At 52.2% G+C, this 21,446-nt stretch overlaps 1 long non-coding RNA gene and 1 pseudogene across 2 annotated transcripts in view; one reads left to right on the top strand and one right to left on the bottom strand.

Moving 5' to 3' along the window:
* The window catches only part of LOC144578968 (uncharacterized), a 50,488-nt gene extending 45,281 nt beyond the window's left edge, over nucleotides 1-5,207 (bottom strand). The window contains exon 1 of the long non-coding RNA XR_013525629.1: nucleotides 5,043-5,207. This is a non-coding gene — a long non-coding RNA (uncharacterized LOC144578968). The remainder of the gene's footprint in view (nucleotides 1-5,042) is intronic.
* Nucleotides 4,703-21,239, top strand: LOC100394285 (glycerol-3-phosphate acyltransferase 4-like; annotated as a pseudogene). The gene is made up of 8 exons (XR_013525626.1): nucleotides 4,703-5,182; nucleotides 15,839-15,908; nucleotides 16,071-16,371; nucleotides 17,117-17,191; nucleotides 18,281-18,370; nucleotides 18,511-18,604; nucleotides 19,828-20,034; nucleotides 21,006-21,239. The product of XR_013525626.1 is annotated as a glycerol-3-phosphate acyltransferase 4-like (transcript).
* The last annotated feature ends 207 nt before the right edge of the window (nucleotides 21,240-21,446 follow it).

Below are 21,446 nucleotides of genomic sequence, written 5' to 3'. Positions count from 1 at the left end.
TTTCAATTTTGCAACTTTTGTTTTTGCCATTCTTAAACTGTCCTTCCATGGAATACTATTGTTTCAATACCTTTTATGCAGTCTTAAAAACAAAATCAAATATTGATTGTCTTTTCCAGTTTGTAAAAAGAAACAATGTAAGATAAGGTTAGCTGTTTTAGAATTCATTTTTATGTAATGAATTGTAAAATCAATTTAATTTTATGAATTGTAAAAAATACTTCTTTCTAAATATATTTTGTTTCAAAACAATTTGCTTTACTTAAAAACAATAACACAGAAAATTAAGCTCCAAATACCCAGGATTTTTATTTCACTGAAATATTTACTTCTTAACCATGTGCTTTTTATTATGATAAATGTTGCATGTCATATTTATTTAAATAGTCCTATACAGCTTAAAGACTTTATTTTTTATGTATTTTGTTAATTCGCATGACAACTGATGACTATAATGTATCAGGATTTCTTGTTTTCCTATTAACTAATAATAGCTTTCTGACTCTCTATGACCTGAACAGGGAGTACATGGATGGGAGGGTGGTTAGTCAGGGAATGTGGAACACAGGGGGCACTTGGATGCAGGGCTCTCATGCTGCTCTGAGGGTGGTAGTCAGGGGCTAGAGGCACAGGAAATCCATGCATGGAAAGGTGGGTAGTCAGGGGCTGTGGAAGCACACATTGCATGGATGGGCAGCTCTCATACTGCTCTGAGAATGTGTAATCAGGGGCTCTGGGAGCAGGGACTGCATGGATAATATGGTGGGTAGTCAGGGGCTGTGGGAGCAGAAAGTGCCTGGATAGGAGGGTGGGTAGTCAGGGGCTGTGGGAGCAGAAAGTGCATGGATGTGAGGGTGTGTAGTCAGAAGCTGTGAGAGCAGGGAGTGCATGAAGGAGAGGGTAAAGAGTCAGGGGCAGTGGGAGCAGGCAGAGCATGGATGGGAGGGTGGGTAGTCAGGGGCTGTGAAAGCAGGAAGGGCATGGATGGGAGGATGGGTAGTGAGAAGCTGTGGGGCACAGGGAACACATATATGGAGGGCTCTTATGCAGCTCTCAGGATGGTAGTCAGGGGCTGGGAGGCACAGAGAATGCATGGATGGGAGGGTGGGTAGTCAGGGACTGTGGGAGCAGGGAGTGCATAAAGGAGCAGCTCTCATGCTGCTCTGAGGGTGGGTAGTCATGGGCTGTGGGAAAAGCAAGTGCATGGTTGGGAGGGTGGGTAGTCAGGACTGTGGGAGCAGAGAGTGCACAGATGGGAGGGAGAGTAGTCAGGGGCTGTGGGAGCAGGGAGTGCATAAATGGGAGGGTGGGTACTCAGGGGATGTGGGGCACAGGGAGCTCATGGATGAAGGGCTCTCATGCTACTCTTAGAATGGTAGGGGCTGAGAGGCATAGAGAATGCATAGATGGGAAGGTGGGTAGTCAGGGGCTGTGGGATCAGGGAGTGCATGGATGGGCAGATCTCATACTGTTCTGAGGGGGGATAGTCAGGGGCTGTGGGAGCAGAAAATGCATGGATGGGAGTGTGGACAGTCGTGGTTTGAAAGAGCAGAAATTGCATGGATGGGAAGATCTGATGCTGCGGTGAGGGTGGGTAGTCAGAAGCTGTGGAATAAGGGAGCACATGGACGTCAGGGTGGGTTGTCAGGGGCTGTAGAAGCAGGGAGTGCATGGACGTGAGGGTGGGTAGTCAGGGGCTATGGGAGCAGGGAGTGCATGGATGGACAGCTCTCATGCTTCTCTGAGGGAGGGTAGTCAGGGGCTGTGGAAGCAGGGAGTGCATAGATGTGAGGGTGGGTAGTCAGGGGCTGCAGGAGCAGGGAGTGCATAAAAGAGCAGCTCTCATGCTTCTCGAAGGCTGTGTATTCAGAAGTTGTGGGAGCAGGGAGTGCATGGATGTGAGGATGGGTAGTCAGGAACAGTGGGAGCAGGGAGTGAATGGACGGGAGGGTCGGTAGTCAGGGGATGTGGGAGCACAAAGTGCATGGATAGGAGGGTGCGTAGTTGTGGGCTGTAAGAGCAGAGATTGCATGGATGCGCAGCCCTGATGGTGCTCTGAAGTGGGTAGTCAGGGGCTGTGGGATATGGGAGGGCATGGATGTGAGGGTGGGTCGTCAGGGGCTGTAGGAACACAAAGTGCATGGATGTGAGGGTGGATAGTCAGGGACTGTGGGAGCAGGGAGTGCATGAATGTGAGGGTGGATAGTCAGGGGCTGTGGGAGGAGTGAGTGCATGAATGAGAGGGTGGTTAGTCAGGAAGTGTAGACGCAGGGAGTGCATGGATGGGCGGCTTTCATGCTGCTCTCAGGGTGGGTAGTCAGGGGCTGTGGCAGCAGAGAGTGCATGGATGAGAGGGTGGGCAGTCTGCGGTTGTTAGAGCAGGGTGAACATGGATGGGAGAATGGGTAGTCGGGGGCTGCAGAAGCAGGAGTACATGGATGTGAGGGTGGGTAGTTAGAAGCTGTGGGACCAGGAAGTACACGAATGGGAGGGTAGGTACTCAGGGGCAGTGAAAGCAGGGAGTGCATGGTTGTGAGGGTGGTTAGTCAGGGGCTGTGGGAGCAGAAAGTGCAGAAATGGTAGGGTGGGTAGTTAAGGGCTATGAAAGCAGGCAGTCCATGGTCGGGACACTGGATAGTCAGGAGCTGTGAAAGCAGGAATAGCATGGATGTGAGGTTGGGTAGTCAGGGGTTGGGAGCACGGAGTGCTTGCATTGGAGGGTAGGTGCTCAGGGGCTGTGGGAGCAGGGAGTGCATGGATGTGAGGGTGCGTAGTCAGGGGCTGTGGGAGCAGAAAGTGTTTGGATGAGAGGATGGGTAGTCAGGGGCTGTGGGGCACAGAGAGCTCATGGAAGGAGGGCCCTCACGCTGCTCTGAGGGTGGTAGTCAGGGGCTGTGAGGCACAGGGAATGCATGGATGGGAAGGTGGGTAGTCAGGGGATGTGGGACCAGGGAGCACATGGATGTGAGGGTGGGTAGTCAGGGGCTTTGAGGCACAGGGAATGTATACATGGGACGGTGAGTAGTCAGGGTATGTGGGACCATGGATGTGAGGGTGGGTAGTCAAGGGCTGTGGGAGCAGGGAGTGACTGGATGTGAGGGTGGGTAGTCAGGGGCTGTGGGAGCAGAGAGTGCATGGATGGGAGGGTGGGTAGTCATGGGCTGTGGGAGCAGGGAGTGCATGGATAGACAGCTCTCATGCTGCTCTTATGGTGGTGCGCTGTCAGGGGCTGTAAGAGCAGAAAGTGCATGGATGCGAGGGTGCCTATTTAGGGGTGTGGGAGCAGGGAGTGCAAGGATGGGAGGGTAGATAGTCAGGGGCTGTGGGAGCAGAAAGTGCATGGATGGGAGGGTGGGCAGTCAGGGGCTGTGGGATCAGGCAGTGCATGAATGGACAGCTCTCATGCTGCTCTGCCAGTGGGTAGTCGGAACTGAAAGAGCAGGGTCCATGGATGCCAGGGTGGCTATTTAGGGGCTGTGGGAGCAGGGAGTGCATGGATGAGAGGGTGGGGATTCAGAAGCTGTGGGAGCAAGGAGTGAATGTATGTGAAGCTGGGTAGTCATGGGTTGTGGGAGCAGGGAGTGCATGGATGGACAGCTCTCATACTGCTCTGAGGGTGGGTAGTCAGGGACTCTAAGAGGAGGGAGTGTATAGATGCCAGGATGGCTATTCAGGGGCTGTGAAAGCAGGGAGTGCATGGATGGGAGGGTGGGTAGTCAGGGGCTGTGGGAACAGGGAGTGTATGGATGGGCAGCTCTCATGCTGCTCTGAGGGTGGGTAGTCAGGGGCTGTGGGAGCAGGGAATGCTTGGATGTGACTGTGGGCAGTCAGGGGCAGTGGGAGAAGGGAGTGCATAGATGGGAGGGTGGGTAGTCACTGGCTGTGGGAGAAGGGAGTGCATACATGGGAGGGTGGGTATTCACTGGCTGTGGGAGCAGGGAGTGCACGGATGGGAGGGTGGGTAGTCAGGGGCTGTGGGAGCAGGGAGTGCATGGATGGGAGGGTGGGTAGTCAGGGACTGTGGGAGCAGGGAGTGCATGGATGGGAGATTGGGTAGTCAGGGCTATGGGAGCAGTGAGTGCATAGATGTGAGCAGCGGTAGTCAGGGGCTGTGGGAGGACCAAGTGCAGGAAAGGGTGGGTGGGTAGTCAGGGGCTGTTGGAGCAGGGAGTGCATGGATGTGAGGGTGCTTAGTCAGGGGCTGTGAGAGCAGGGAGGGCAGAAATGGTAGGGTGGGTGGTTAGAGGCTGTGAGAGCAGGCAGTGCAAGGTCGGGAGGGTGGGTAGTCAGGAGCTGTGTAAGCAGGAAGAGCGTGGATGTGACGTTGGGTAGTCAGGGTAGTCCGGGCGGGCGCGGACCGTTCCACCGCCGGCGGGGAGCACCCGCTCCACCCGCCGGAGATCCGTGCGGCGCGGCGATGTTCTCCCCTGACGCCGGCGCATTGTCGCCGGCGCGTCCCGGACCGCAGGCCGCGCACGGCCGCCCGAGCCGGCACTCGCGCCCCGATCAAGGCCCCCCGGCGGCCGGTGACCTTGAGGAAAAAGGCCAGCTTCCTCCTACTCACCGACCGCAAGCCTAGGCGACTCCAAACCTCTCGGCGTCGGCTTCCTCCAGCTCCGGCAGCCACCGCCGGCCCAGGCTGCGTCAGGACGTGCCCGCGCCCGCCGTTTTCTACGCCGCCCAACGTGACCCCGCCCCCACCGTCCCGTAAGCTGCCGCCGGGCGCGCGAGCCGCCTGGGCGGGGACCTAGAAAAGGCTAGTGCCGCGGGGCCCAGTCCGCGGGGTGGGCGCGCCCGGGACGCGCGGAGTCACCCTCTGGCGGGCGAGGGGCGGCTGCCTGGGGAGGGGCGGGGCGGGGCGGGAGCGGAAGAGACCGAGCCCTGGCCGCCCCTCGGCTGCCGCGTCCCTCTCCGGTAAGGGGAGCCCTTCCCCGCCTCAGGGCCGGAGACCGGCTCCCTCCCGGGCCAGAGGTTCGCACGTGTGTTCCGGAGAAGGTGAAGTCAGCCCGGCACCGCGGGAGGAGGCTAGATCACTAAATCACCTGGTCCTCTTGGGGCTGCTGTCGGTGAGCGGCGACATTCTGCCCGTAGAGGACTCGGCTCGGCCTGGCACGCTCAAGATCTGTTAGCTGCCGGTACCATCACCACCGTTACCACGACCGCCGTCACACCAGCAGCATCCGTGAGTCTCGCCTGCTTTGCTTGTCAAGCAGAGGGCTTACGGCGTGAGTGTAGTCCGCCTTCGCCCTCCCTCGCAGCTGCAACTTTCCAACTTGTACCTCCACGTGGACCTGCTCTCTCTACTCAAGTCTAGCTGGTGCCTGCTGGAGTTTGCACGTGTGTTTCTTTTACCGCATTTCTTTTGACTTCAGACGCCTAACCCAAGCTTATTATCTCCCCTAAAATTGGACCTCCTTAAAATATATATTACCTTTCTTTTTCCTGCTCTTTTTTTTTTTTTTTTTTTTCTAAGACGGAGTTTTCGCTGTTGTTACCCAGGCTGGAGTGCAATGGCAGGATCTCGGCTCACCGCAACCTCCGCCTTTTGGGTTCAAGCAATTCTCCTGCCTCAGCCTCCCGAGTAGCTGGGACTACAGGCGCGCACCACCATGCCCAGCTAATTTTTGGTATTTTTAGTAGAGCCGGGGTTTCACCATGTTGACCAGGTGAAACCTCGATCTCTTGACCTCGTGATCCACCGGCCTCCGCCTCCCAAAGTGCTGGGATTACAGGCTTGAGCCACCGCGCCCGGCCCGACTTCCTGTTCTTAAAAGACAGTTTGTGGCCGGGCGCGGTGGCTCTCGCCTCTAAGCCCAACACTTTGGGAGGCTAAGGCGGACGGATCACGAGGCCAGGAGTTGGAGAGCAGCCTGGCCAATATGGTGAAACCTCGCCTCTACTAAAAATGCTCAAGTTAGCCGGGCGTGGTGGCATGAGCCTGTAGTCCCAGCTACTCGGGAGGCTGAGGCAGAAGAATCTCTTGAACCCGCGAGGCAGACGTTGAAGTGAGCCGAGATGGCAGCACTGCACTCCAGCCTGGGCGACTGGATGAGATTCCGTCTAAAACAAAACCAAGGGCCGGGCACGGTGGCTCTGGAGCCCACGCTGTGATCCCAGCACTTTGGGAGGCCGAGGCGGGTGGATCACGAGGTCAAGAGATCGAGACCATCCTGGTCAACAAGGTGAAACTCTGTCTCTACTAAAAATACAAAAAATTAGCTGGGCATGGTGGCGCGTGCCTGTAATCCCAGCTACTCAGGAGGCTGAGGCAGGAGAATTGCCTGAACCCGGGAGGCGGAGGTTGCGGTGAGTCGAGATCGCACCATTGCACTCCAGCCTGGGTAACAAGCTCGAAACTCCGTCTCAAAAAAAAAATTAAGGCCTCACATAACCTCAAGAAGAAGATCCTCCGCTTTCGGTCTGGCTCTTTGAAACTGATGACGACGGTTTGAGTGATGTCATTGGTGTAGAAAGTGTCATTTTTTTTTTCCTAGTTGCCAAAATAAAAAAGGTGGTGTTTTGATTTTTGTCTAATACTCTCATGGGATGCTTTTCTTTTAAGATTAAAACCAAGATAAATTATTGTCTCATCTACATCACATATGGATGCTAGTGTCTTTAAGGGAAGGTAAAGAATGTTTTGTTAGTTAGAAGTAAATGTTGACGTTTTAATGGTGGTGATAGTGAGTTTTGTGGTACCAGCTGTTTTGTATTGTAACCTTTCTGAGCATCCGGCAAGGTACAGGTTTTCATGTTCAGGTTTTGTTGGGATGAGACCTTTTGATCCCAAGGTCAGGTGGATGGGATTTTTGGATTTGTATTTGCTCCTTGAGTCTCGGGGCAGTGTCTCCACGCGGGGTTTCCTGTTGAGGGGCATCACATGCAATAGTGTGAAGTAGGTACAAGGGGCAGTCATTGTATTCTATAGTATTTTGTAGTCTCCATTTTTCAGCTGTATCCTCATTCGGTTTTCTTCTCAGAAGTGTTTTTACTGGACTCATGACTTGGAGGCTGGACCTTAAATCCAGAGATGGCAACTTGGATAGGGACTTAAAAGGATCCACAAAAGCTTTTGACACACTTGGTGCCTAGGCCCTGTTCCCAATAACCCCTTCTAGGGCCGTTTATCTAACATTTTGGTGCCTTCTTTCCCACTCCCTAATTTGTAGACGATCCGACCTTTTATTCCTTGGAGGATTTGCTTTGGGGATAAAATTTTGGTCCTCAGGCACAGGGACATTCACTTTTAATGAAAGAACCCTTGGGCATGACTCCAATCCCAGAATTGCTCACTGAGCACTATGCCACCTAAGCATTGACCTAAACATATTAGTGCACTCCAGTCCAGATTGGACCACTGATCCTTCGTGGAAGGGCTGTTTTTTTTTTTTTTTAAAAAATATCTGGTAAGCAGTAGTGTGTGAAATTGCTTTTTGTATACCGATCTATGCATGTTTTATGCATGAGTAGTACTTGTGTTGCTATTCCTGTTGATGTTAAATTACTGTATAATATAAACAGTATGTGCTTTTATATATCAGCGTGTAAATTTAATATAACACATATGCAGCAATAAACGATTTGTTTTACCGAAGAAAAAAAAAAAGAGGTTAGTTGCTGTGTTATTTGGGTAGGTACTCATGCCTGGCATATCTTCATTGTAAATTGTAGCCTTTAACATTTTAAAGTAGACAATTTTTATTTGTCTGTTATCGTGTTGCTGTTCTGCAAGTTTTTCGAAACTAAATTCTACCTTGCATAATATCAGAATCTCTTGTTTCTGTTCTCTGGAAATACGTTTACTCATCTCTATTTTCAGCCTTTCTGAATCACATTGTTTCAGGTATGCTTCTTCTATATGGCACCAAATTGATTTTTGTGTTGTGAGCCAGTACAATTTTTTTTTTTTGTTTTTTGACACAAGGTCTATTTCTGTCACCCAGGCTGGAGTGCAGTGGCCCAGTCTTGGCTCACTGCAGCCTTGACCTCCCCAGCTCAAGGGATCCTCCTGCCTCAGCTTCCAAAGTAGCTGGGACTACACGTGCACACCGCCGCACCCAGCTAATGTTTTTTATTTTTAGCAGAGACAAAGTCTCCCTGTGTTGCCCAGGCTGGTTTCCAACTGGTAAACTCAAGCAAGCCTTCTGCCTCAGCCTCCCAGAGCGCTGGGATTACAGGTATGAGCCACTGCACCTGGCCTGGAAATTCTTTTTCTTTTAGTGGGGAAACACAAATTCATTGTATTTATTAATATAGCCAACATGTTTCATCTCAACTTTGCCATCTTTTTAGTCATTTATTTATTGGTGTATTTTGCTCTATTTCCTTTTTTTTTTTTTACTGTGTTTCCTTTTTATGTCTTTTTAGTGTTATGTGTTTAAACTTTTTATGTGTGTTTTTTTTTTTTAATGTTTTAAATTGTTAGGGAAGAGTGGAGTTTTGAAGGTTTGTGTTTTTGTTCTAGGTTCTCCTGTACTAATATCATTCTAAAAATTTATTTCTCTTTTTCCTTATTTGTTTTTCTGCTATTTGGTTTGTCAGCTTCAAAAGATGTTATTTCACATCTACCTGTTAGCATCTAGAAATCAATGAACTTATTTCACTTTCTTCTTTCTCTTCACATTTTAGTTAGATTATTACTTTATTAGAACTCATACTTTTTATTTAGCGTTTTTCTACTCTTACAGTATTTATTAATAGTAGTCACAGCCCCTGACTACCTACCGTCACATCCATATACTCTCTGCTCTCACAGCCCCATAGTGCCCACCCTCAGAGCAGCATGAGAGCTGTTCATCCATGCACTCCCTGCTTCCAAATCCCATGCGTACCCACCCCCTGACCTATGCACTTCGTACTCCCACAGCCGCTGACTCCCCCCTCCCACATCCGTGCACTCACTGCTTTCACAGCCCCTGACTACCCACCCTCACATCCATGCACTCCCTGCTCCCACAGTCCCTAATTACCCACTTTACCTTTTCTGCACTCTTTGCTCCCACAGCCCCTGACTACCCACACTCACATCCATGGACTCCCTGTTTTCTGGGCTCTCGAGTACCTACCCTCCCATTCATGCACTTCCTGGTCCCACATCCTGACTATCCACCCTCACATCCATGAACTCCCTGTTTCTGCAGCCCCTGACTACCCACTCTCTCATCTATGATCTACCTGCTCTCACAGCCGCTGACTTCCCACACTCTTATCCGTACACTCCCTGCTCCCACATCCCCTGACTACCAACCCTGAGAGCAGCATGAAAGCTGCCCATCCATGCACTCCCTGCCTCCACAGCCCCTGACTACCCACCCTCCCATCCATGCACTCCTTGTGCCTCTCAGCCCCTGACTACCACACTCAGAGCAGCATGGGAGCCCTTCATCCATGCGCTCTCTGTGCACCACTGCCCCTGAATACCCATCCTCCCATCCATGCACTTCCTGCTCCCACAGCCCCTGACTACCCACCCTCCCATCCATGCACTTGCTGCTTCCACAGTCCCTGATTACCCATGCTAACATCCATGCACTGCCTGCTCCCACAGCCCTTGACTAACCACCCTCACGTCCATGCACTCCCTGCTCCCACAGCCTCTGACTATTCACCCTCCCATCCATGCACTCCCTGATTCCATGGCCTCTGACTATCTATCCTCCTTTCCGTGCACTTGGTACTCCCTCAGCCCATGACGACACCTGCTTGCATCCATGCACTCACTGTTCCCACAGAGCCTGACTATCCACCCTCACATCCATGCACTTTTTGCTCTCACAGCCCCTGACTACCCACCCTCACATCCATACACTCTCTGCTCCCACAGCCTCTGACTACCCACCCTCTTATCTATGCACTCTCTTCTCTCACATCCCCAGACTACCCACCCTCATATCTCTGCACTCCATGCTCCCACATCTTCTGACTACCCAACCTCATAGCAGCATGAGAGCTGCACATCCATGCACTCCCTGCTCTCACAGCCCATGACCACCCACCCTCACATTCATGCAGTCCCTGCTCCCATAGTTTCTGAGTACCCACCCTCACATCCATGCACTCTTTGCTCCCACATCCTCTGACTACTCACCTTTCCATCCAAGCATTCCCTGTGCCTCACAGCCCCTGACTACCACCCTCGGAGCAGCATGAGAGCCCTCCATCCATGAGCTTTCTGTGCTGCACAGCCCCTGACTACCCATCCTCCCATCCATGCACTTTCTGCTCCCACAACCTCTGACTACCTACCCTCCCTTCCATGTATTCCCTGCTCCCGTAGCACCTCACTACCCACCCTCACACCCATGCACTCCCTCCTCCCACAGACCCTGAGTACCTCCCTTCCAATCCATTCTCTTAGTGCTCCCACAGCTTCTGACTACACAACCTCACATCCATGCTCTTTCTGGTTTCACAGCTCCTGACTCCGCACCCTTCGGTCCATGCACTGTCTGCTCCCACAGCCCCTGTCTACCCATGCTGAGAGCAGCAGGGAAGCTTTCCATCCATGCACTCCCTGCGTTCGCAGCTCCTGACAACCCACCCTCACATCCATGCACTCTCTTCTCACACAACCCCTGTTATCCACCCTCACGTACATGCACTCCCTGCTTTCACAGCTTCTGACTACCCACCCTTGCATGAATGCACTCCCTGCTCTTACAGCCCCATAGTACCTACCCTCAGAGCAGCATGAGAGGTGTCCATCCATGCACTCCCTGCTTCCAAAGCCCATGCCTACCCACCCTCCCATCAATGCACTTCATCCTCCCACAGCCACTGACTCTCCCCCCATATCCATGCAATCACTGCGTTCACAGCCACTGACTACCCATTCTCCTATCCATGCACTCTCTGCTCCCACAGCCCCTGACTACCCCACTCACATACTTGGCCGTTCTGCTTCCACAGCCCCTGACTACCCACCCTTCCATCCATGCACTCCCTGCTCCCACAGCTCCTAACTACCCACCCTCACATCCATGCACTGCCTGCTCCCACAGCCCCTAACTACCCACGCTACCTTTTTTGCACTCTCTGCTCCCACAGCCCCTGAGTCCCCACCGTCTCATCCATGTACTGTGCACCAACAGCCCTTGATTACCCACCCTCACATCCATGCACTTCCTGCTCCCACAGCCCCTGACTACCCACCCTCACATCCATGCACTTCCTGCTCCCACAGCCCCTGACTGCCCACCCTCTGAGCAGGGTGAAAGCTCCCCATCCATGCATTCCCTGATATCACAGCCCCTGACTACCCTCCCTCAGTGCACCATGAGGGTGGCTCATTTATGCACTCCCTGCTCTCAGCCTCTGACTACCCATTCTCACATCCATGTACTCTCTTTTCCCACAGCTTCTGAATACCCAGCCGCACATCTCTGCACCCACTGCTCCCACAGCTTCTGACTACCCACCCTCACATCCATGCACTTTCTGCTCCCACAGCCCCTGAATAGGCACCCTTGCATCCATGCACTTTCTGCTCTTTGAGCTGCTGACTACCGACCCTCAGAGCAGCATGAGAGCGCTCCATTTATGCACTCTTTGCTTCCACAGCCCCTGAGTCCCCACCCTCTCATCCATGTACTCTGCTCCCTCGGCCCCTGACTACACACCCCCACATTTATGCACTTTCTGCTCCCACAGCCTCTAACTACCCACCCTCCCATACATACACTCTGTTTCCACAGCCCCTGACTACCCACCCTACCATCCATGTACTCCCTGCTCCCACATCCCCTGACTACCCTCCCTGAGAGCAGCATAAGTGCTGCCCATCCATGAATTCCCTGCTCCACAGCACATGACTACCCACGCTCACATCCATGGACTCCCTCCTTTCACAGCCCCTGACTACCCATGTTCTTACCTATGCACTCCCTGCTCCCACAGCCACTGACTACCCACCCTCACATCCATGCTCTCCCTGCTCCCAAAGCCCCTGACTACTCACCCTCACATCCATGCACTCCCTGCTCCCACAGACCCTGACTACCCACCCTCACATTCATGCACTCCCTTCTCCCACAGCCCTTGACTACCAATTTTCACATCCATGCACTTCCTGGTCCCACATCCCCTGACTACTCACCTTCCCATCCATGCATTCCCTGTGCCTCACAGCCCCTGACTACCATTCTCAGAGCAGCATGAGGGCCCTCCTTTCATGAGTTTTCTGTGCCCCACAGCCCCTGACTACCCATCCTCTCATCCAAACACTTTCTGCTCCCACAGCCCCTGACTACCCACCCTCACATCCTTGCACTCCCTGCTCTCATAGCCCCTGAGCACCTACCCTCCAATGCAAGCACTCCGTGCTCCCAACTCCTGACTACCTAACCTCACATCCATGCTATTCCTGCTTTCACAGCTCCTGACTATCCAGTGTCCCGACCATGCACTGCCTGCTTTCACAGCCCTTAACTACCCACCCTACCATTTCTGCACTTTCTGCTCCCACAGCCCCTGACTAACCACCTCACAACCATGCACTCCCTGCTTTCACTGCCCCTGAGTACCTACGCTCTTATTTGTGTACTTCCTGGTCCCACAGCTTCTAACTATGCACCCTCATATCCATGTACTCCTGCTTCTGCAGCCCCTGACTACCCATTCTCCCATCCGTGTTCTCCGTGCTCTCACAACCGCAGACTACCCACCCTTTCATCCATGCACGCTCTGCTGCCACAGCCCCTGACTACCCACACTGAGAGCAGCATAAAAGCTGCCCATCCATGCACTCCCTGCGTCTACACTTCCTGACTACCCACCCTCTCATCCATGCACTCACTTCTCCCACAGCCCCTGACTACCCACCCTCCCATCCATGGACTTTGTGTTCCCACAGCCCCTGACGACCAACCCTCACATCCATGCCCTCCCGTATCCCACAGCCCCTGACTACCCACTTCAGAGCACCATCAGGGCTGCGCATCCATGCAATCTCTGCTCTTACAGCCCACGACTACCCACCCTCCCATCCATGCACTTTGTGCTCCCACATCCCTTGACTACCGACCCTCCCATCCATGTACTCCCTGCTCCCACAGCTGCTGAATACACACCCTTCGAGAAGCATGAGAGCTTCTCTTTTATGAACACCCTGCTCCTGCAGCCCCTGACTACCCACCTTCACATCTATGCACTTTCTGCTTCCACAGCTTCTGACTACCCTTTCTCAGAGAAGCATGAGAGCTGTCCATCCATGCACTCACTGCTTTCAAAACCCCTGATTACCCACCCTCACGTCCATGTACTCCCTGCGTTTTCAGCTTCTGACAACCCTCTTTCATGTCCATGCACTCACTTCTCCCACAGCCCCTGACTACCCACCTTCCCTTTTATGCACTTTGTGTTCCCACAGCCCCTGACTACCCACCCTCACATCCATGCACTCCCTGCTCCCACAGCCCCTGACTACCCACCCTCCCATCCATGCACTCCCTGCTCCCACAGCCCCTGACTACCCAACCTCCCATCCATGCACTCCCTGCTCCCACAGCCCCTGACTACCCACCCTCCCATCCATGCACTCCCTGCTCCCACAGCCCCTGACTACCCACCCTCCTATCCATGCACTCCCTGCTCCCATAGACCCTGAATTCACACACTGGCATCCATGCACTTTCTGTTCTTAAATCTTGTGACTACCCATTCTCAGTGCCACATTGGAGCTTTTCATGCATGCACTCCTGGCTCCCACAGCCTGTGACTTTTCACCCTTCCATCTATGCACTCCCTTCTCTGACAGCCGCTGACTACCCACCATGACATCCAAGCATTCCCTGCTCTAACAGCCCGACTACCCACCCTCAGAGCATCATTTGAGCTGCCCATCCATACACTCCCTGTTCCCACAGCCCCTGACTACTGTATCTCCCATCCACACACTCCCTGCTCTGACAGCCCTAGTACCCACTCTCACATCCATGTACTTCCTGCTTCCACATCCCCTGACTACCCACCCTCCATTCATGCACTCCCTGCTGCCACAGCCCCTGACTTCCCATTCTCACATTCATGCACTTTCTGCTCCCCTGACTTCTCATTCTCACATTCATGCACTTTCTGCTCCCACAATCCCTGACTACCCTCCGTTCTATCTATGCACTCCGTGCTCCCACAGCCCCTTACTACACATCCTCACATCCATGCCCTATGTGCTCCCACAGCCCCTGACTACCCACCCTCATCGATGCACTCCCTGCTCCCGCATCCCTTGACTACTTACCCTCCCATTTATGCTCTCCCTGCTTCCACAGTCGCTTACTACCCACTCTCACGTCTATGCACTCCCCGCTTTCACAGCTCCTGACTACCCAACCTCACATCCATGCACTCCCTGCTCCCACAGCCCCTGACTACCCACCCTCATATCCATGAACTCCCTGCTTGCACAGCCCCTGACTACCCACCCTCACATCCATGCACTCCCTGCTTAGAGAGACCGTGACTACCCATCCTTACATCCATGCCCTCCCTGCTCCCACAGCCCCTGACTACCCAACCCTCACGTCCATGCACTTCCTGCTCCCACAGCCCCTGACTACTTACCCTCACATCCATGCACTCTGTGCTTCCGCAGCTCCTGATTACCCACCATCATATCCATTCACTCCCTGCTCCCGCAGCCCGACTACCCACCTTCACATCCATGCATTCCCTGTTTCTCACAGCCCCTGACTACCACCCTCAGAGCAGCATGAGGATCCTCCATTCATGAGCTTTCTGTGCCCCACAGCCCCTAACTACCCATCCTCCCATTACTGCACTTTCTGCTCCCATAGCCCCTGACTACTTACGCTTTCATCCATGCACTTTCTTCTTTCATTGTACCTGATTACCCACCCTGACACCCATGAATTTCTTGCTTCCAAAGCCCCTGAATACCCACACTTCCATTCATGCACTTCGTGCTCCCACACACGCTGACTACCAACCCTCATATCGAGGCACTGCCTTCTCTGACAGCCCATGACTACCCATCCTCACATCCATGCACTCCCTGCTCCCACAGCCCCTGACTACCCACCCTCACATCCATGCACTCCCTGCTCCCACAGCCCCTGACTACCCACCCTCACATCCATGCACTCCCTGCTCCCACAGCCCCTGACTACCCACCGTCACATCCATGCACTCCCTGCTCCCACAGCCCCTGACTACCCACCGTCACATCCATGCACTTTCTGCTCTCATAGCCACTGACTACTTACCCTCACATCCATGCACTTCCAGCTTTAACAGCCCCTTACTACCCGCCATCTTATTTATGCACTCCCTGCTCACTGTGTTTGGCCACTCATCGACCTTTCAATGTAAAGTCGTGGGATTCTCCCATTAAAATGTTACTCCTGTCACTGGACCCTCCAAACATATGTATAACTTAAGTTCTTTGTCTGCTCGCAAGCAAAATTGCTGCTTTCTTAGAGTAATTTGGTGGCAGACAGTAGTTACAGGAGGCCTGCGTTTGCTGGTTTGCGTAGCTGCTGTGGGGCAGTGCGGGAGGAATTGTGAGGTCTGTGCTGTCAGCAAGTGAGTTCCCTACAACGTGGAGGCAGGGAGATGTAGGCAGTGAGGAACTGGGCCTGAGAAGCTCACCCCAGCTTCTTGAGTTCTTGCGTTTTGCTATAGGTGACTTAACTGTTGGTCCCAGTTATCAAGGAAGCGGCCGCTCTAGGGAGAGGTGGTTTGAGTTTCTTTCTAGACTGTGTGCTTCGTGGCTTCGGTCTCAGGTGACTGGGACTGAGCATTTCACAGAACAGAGATGGACGTGTTCACTGATTGAAAACAGGTCTCATTCTCACTCCTGTATCTTGCTTCCTGACCCTCCCAGTGGGCTACCTCAAGAATGGAGCGAGGAGCCAAGGAGAAGAACCACCAGCTTTGCAAGCCCTACACCAACGGTAAGACGTTGTCCTTGTCCTGAGAGGTCCATTTGAACAGTGCTCCCCAGTGCTCTGGTGCCACACAGGCTCTTCCCTGCGTCAGTGCGGGATGTGTGCTCTGAGTGCGTCTCACGTGCTCTCCCCCAGCCTGCTGCTTGACAGGGACACATTCTTTTGCAGGAATCATTGCAAAGGATCCCACTTCACTAGAAGAAGAGATCAAGAAGATTCGTCGAAGTGGCAGTAGTAAGGCTCTGGACAACACTCCAGAGTTGGAGCTCTCTGACATTTTCTACTTTCGCCGGAAACGCATGGAGACCATTATGGATGATGAGGTGACAGAAAGATTCTCCGCAGAGGAACGGGAATCCTGGAACCTGCTGAGCAGAACCAATTATAACTTGCATTCCATCAGCCTTCGGCTCACGGTCCTGTGGGGGTTAGGAGTGCTGATTCGCTACTGCTTCCTGCTGCCGCTCAGGTGAGACAGGGCCTGTGGGAAGTGGGGCTTGCTGCTGCCCCCCCATCCTGGTGCACGGCCACCTGCCTGCTCTGCTTGTGTTCCTGTTTTAGAAAGGAGGAGGGGATGACTGTCACTGGCCAGGCCACATGACTCCTTGGAGGGGTACACCAGTCATTCTCTTTCAGAGGCCCTTGGATGCTCTGCAAATCAGATAGAAATAGTTGCATTTCTTAAAGACAGCTTGCTTGTCTAGATGATAGCAAACACACAGACAGGAACGTCGTGTGCTTTCTGGCCACTCCTCCCTGGGCATGGCTCATTCATTCCTGAAGCTTGCCTCTCGGGTACAGAGGCAAGCTTCAGTATTGGTCTCTCAGCTTCTCTGTACCGTGTGCTGTTCTGAGTGTGTCTCACCAGGTGCTGGTACCTTCAGCCTTCACCTCCTCTTGCTTCAGAGGGAAGCTGTGCTTCCACCGGGGTTTCTAGCCAAAGGGAAGGGGAGGGCAGCAGGGAGCAGCCCTGCAGCAGAACGGCCAGCTTAGGGATTTTCCAGCCTTCCAGTTGCCTGAGGCCTCAGGAGATGCTGGCAGCCGAGAGCCAGACCCACAGCGCACTGTCAGCTGGAATTGAAAGGATCTCTGGTTCTGATAGGCCTGCTCGCATTTCTAGGTGAACTCTGGTCCAGGTCCCGAGTGATCAGGTCTTGGGGGTGGTTTTTGTGATGCCCACTTTGATGCTCACACCTTTGGCTCTGTACTTACAGGATAGCGCTGGCTTTCACAGGGATTAGCCTTCTGGTGGTGGGCACAACTGTGGTGGGATACTTGCCGAATGGGAGGTGAGTAGAGTGGGAGTCCACACCTAAAGGGCAGTTCGTTCTGGGAATGGTGCTCACATATCGAAGGCCAGGCCACTTCTTTGGATGCAGCCAAATTCATGGAATCTCAGATGGATTAAATAACCCACTGGTGGCCGGGCATGGTGGCTCACGCCTGTTATCCTAGCACTTTGGGAGGCCAAGGCGGGCCGATCACCTGAGGTCAGACATTCGAGACCAGCCTGGCCAACATGGAGAAACCCCATCTCTACTAAAAATATGAAAATTAGCTGGGCGTGGTGGCAGGTGCCTGTAATCTCAGCTACTTGGGAGGCGGAGGCAGGACAGTCCTTCAACCTGGGAGTCAGAGGTTGCAGTGAGCTGAGATTGCACCACTGCACTCCAGCCTGGGTGACAGAGCGAGAATGTGTCTCAAAATAAGAACAATAATCACACAGTGATAACAGTGGCATCAGCAGTTAAGTCTTTACTTTTTTGATTTTGATCTATGACTGTGTTCTTTTTGCCCTTCAGCCCTCACATTCTTCCCATTTTAAAGACAAAAGGGAGAAGCCACAAACATTTGGAGTCTGAAACTCAGATGTTAGCAGATTTTATAGCTTGTTTAGTTTTGAGCATTTGACTGTGTGGATAAAGTGGTGAGACGATACTGTTTGTAAAATAGTCTGAAATGTCGGGAGGCTTTGTCTGTTTATGAAGAATATTTTCCTCCCTTCGGGAAGTTCTGGGACTTGGAAACCTTTCCTCTGCCCGGGCTGGTGCGTAGGTTGGCCTCTGGTCTTGGGCCTGCCTTTGGGTGTTGACATGGGGAACGGAGTTCCGCCCACCTGTGGTCTCCGGATGCCGGATTCTAGGCTGTGAATTCTTCACCAGCTGACTTGGGTGCATGTAAGTGAGTGTCCCTGTTTCCTCTTTTGTGGCTCATGTGTGAACATAAAGGTGCTCTTGCATCACAGGCTTTCCTGTATGTGCTTATGTCTGTAAAAGCACTTTGCCATCCTAAAGGACTGCTGAGCTGTTCACGTCAGCAACTCTTTCTGTCTTACTGTATGTAAAATGACACCCAGAATCCTTGTCCTGTTGTTGCAGGTTTAAGGAGTTCGTGAGTAAACATGTTCACTCAATGTGTCACCAGATCTGTGTGTGAGCGCTGACAGCCATCATCACCTACCACGGCAGGTGAGCGTGCCTTGTACCCATACGAAGGGAGATGGCACTGGCGGGACACCACCCACCTATGCTTGGCCAACAGAAGGATGCTTCTGAGCTTTGAAGTATTCACACTAATTTTGGTTGTTTTGCATACCTTTTAAACCCAGGGAAGACAGACCCAGAAACGGTGGCATCTGTGTGGCTAATCACACCTCGCCGATCGATGTGATCATCTTGGCCAGTGATGGCTATTATACCATGGTAAGAGCTCTTTCTGGCACGTTCTTGAGGCAAGACTTCCTACATTAGACCGGTCAGGGCTAGGAGGCTCCTGGACCCTTCACATAAACACTTTTAAGCGTGGACCCCACCTACACTCTCACTGGGGGGGGGGGGGGCTCTGTGGGACTGTGATAGGAGATGCCCTGGGCAGAGTGAGTGGTGAGTGTGGCTGGAGAGGATGCTGAGGGCGTTCAGGTAGATCCGCAACGGGAGAGGGAGGGGCTGGCAAGGAGTGTTTCCAGGGCATCTGAGAATCTGCCCAGGGAGAGGCAGTTTTACAGATAATCGCTCTACTTTAGTGTTTTAGTATTTTGTCTGAGGGGTTTCAGTTATATTTTTAACGACCTATTTCTAGTATGACTGATTAAAAGAAGTTTAAGATTTGGGGAGTCCTGGTAGTGGTTTCTTGGCAGTGAGCAACCTCTTGCCAGCAGGCATTAGAGGTGAGAAGTAGGACCAGCAAGCGTTAGTTAAATCTTAATTTCTTTTTTTAGAAATTTTGAGTAGAGACGAGGTTTCACCATCTTGGCCAGGGTGGCCTTGAACTCCTGACCTCGTGATCCACCCGCATCAGCCTCCCAAAGTGTTGGGATTACAGGTGTGAGCCACCGCACCTGGCCTAAATTTCATATATATATATATATAAATTATAATTTCTTTTTCTTGAGATGGGGTTTTGCTCTTGTTACCCAGGCTGGGGTGCAATGGCGCGATCTCGGCTCACCGCAACCTCCGCCTCCTGGGTTCAGGCAATTCTCCTGCCTCAGTGTCCTGAGTAGGTGGGACTACAGGGTTGATACTGATTTTTATATGACAATGTTCGGCAAAGGCCTCCCTGCATTTGAAGAGCAGGTTTTCATTTATATTTTTGGGAGAAAAAGTAATAAATGTTGTAAGTATGAACACACACACATGCACACACTATGAAATGTACCTCAAGGCCTCTCCTGAGGCAGACAGCCATTGACTGTGATAAGGCTGTGCAGCTGAGGTGCATGAATTTCATGTGTACGCAACACGAGAGATATTCCCAGGAACTTAAGCTTCATACTAGGAAATGTCTGTGTAGGTGTATTTGTTCGTTTTAAATGCTTAAGGAGTGATCAGAGACTATGGTGGGGAGGGGAAGCTGTTCTTCCAAAGAGAAATTCGCTCACATTTTCTAATCAATTCTTCCTCCTTCCTTTGCTTCCCTGCAGTAGAAATGTGGGGGAGACCAAAGCTGCAATTCCAGTCCACACCAGAGCCCAGAAAGATTCCCAGGACCCGGGAGATGCTTCCTGAGCATCAGGAGCCTGTGGAACGCAGGAAGGATGGTCCTACATGAACCAGGAGGAACGGCAATTGTCTGTAGTAAAAGATGAATGACAAAGGCAGGAAGGCACAAGAAGGCTCCCAGGTCGGCCCAGGTGAGATGAGAGGCCCAGTTCTTCTGAAGTATGTGTGGTGTCCCACAGAAGCCCCCAGGGGTCTGTTGTGGGTGCCACTGTGTCTGAAGTGTGTGTGGTGGTGGGGGTGTCAATATAGGGCCTTGAAGCACATTTTTTTCGAAGGAGCAGGAGCACGAGGCTGGCTCTGGGAAGCCTCACCCTCGTTGCAGCAGGCAGGTGGATGGGCAATTGGATGAACAGTTGAGAGCTGAGCCCACAGAGTGGAGGAGGAAAGAGAGGCGCATGGATGGAGACGCAGACACAGTCCACCAGAGCCTGGGAACCCCCACACCTATGCGCTCCCCTTGTTTATCCGGAAAGGAGAGCATCAGGTTTGAGGAGGAATGGAACCTGAAACAAACCTCTTCCCTAGATGTGGAATTAATGAGACCCATTGCCTCTGCTCTCCGGTCCCTGTTCGTCACACAGAGTGCACCTACTGAGCTGGCAGTGGCCTGATGGCAGGTGATTCCTTGTGTGCCCAAGCCCAATCACGTAGTCAAGGCGAGACCCACTTCTCAGGCTTAGGGTCCCTGCAAATGAAGCATGAGGACCCCCCATGCTTCTCAATGATCCTAGCAGGCATCCCTGGGGTCTCCACTCTTGCCAGTTAACCCAGTTGACCACATTAGGGAAGTGTCAGGGACTGTCACGCCTCCCCAGTGACAATATCATAAAGGAAGAGACTGTAGACGGAAGATATGCTCTTGAAGCGCACATTCATGAGAACAGACCCAAATAAACTCAGATGGTCTCACTCCCGTTGAGGCTATATAGAACGCATGACAAAGATACACATGATTTTCAAGGCCACTTTTCAAGTATTACGTACATTTATCACATAGTGATTAAACAGTGCAGTCTCTAATCCTGAGTTTCTGCTGCCCAAAAGATGTCTAATAGTATAATGACAACCCTTCCTCCAGGGCTCAAAGCATCTTTCCTATCAGGTACAGGCCAGACATCAGGCCCCAGGGGTCTGGAGCAGGCAGGAGGTGAAGGACAGGACATGGTATGAAGCAAACAGACATGAGTGAGATCAGAAGAGGCTGCGGAACGCTGGACTGGAGCCAAGCATGGGGTGCCCAGACCCGCTCTCCACTCACAGGAGCTGGACCTCGGATCATCTCAAGCCACTCCTGGCTTATGGTGGGTGCGCACATGTTCCAAAACCCAGGACAGTGGCAACATACAAAAGCTCTAAAGACAATAAGTAAAGGCTTCATTCTTGTTTTGAACATAATTTGTCAAAGTGTTTGTGTTTCTGTGGTTAAAATTATGGTCCTAATTAAAAAAAAAAAAAAGTCATTTGTCATTTGTATTTTCATTACACTTTTTAGTTTTGTGAATTTCAAAGCTCTATCCCGGGTTGATGAAAGTAGAAAACCTGT

The sequence above is a fragment of the Callithrix jacchus genome, chromosome 13 (genome assembly GCF_049354715.1).
Source record: "Callithrix jacchus isolate 240 chromosome 13, calJac240_pri, whole genome shotgun sequence".
In the NCBI taxonomy this organism is placed as follows: Eukaryota; Metazoa; Chordata; class Mammalia; order Primates; family Cebidae; genus Callithrix; species Callithrix jacchus.
Note: the sequence above shows the minus strand (reverse complement) of the source record. Positions and strands in the feature narration are given on the sequence as shown.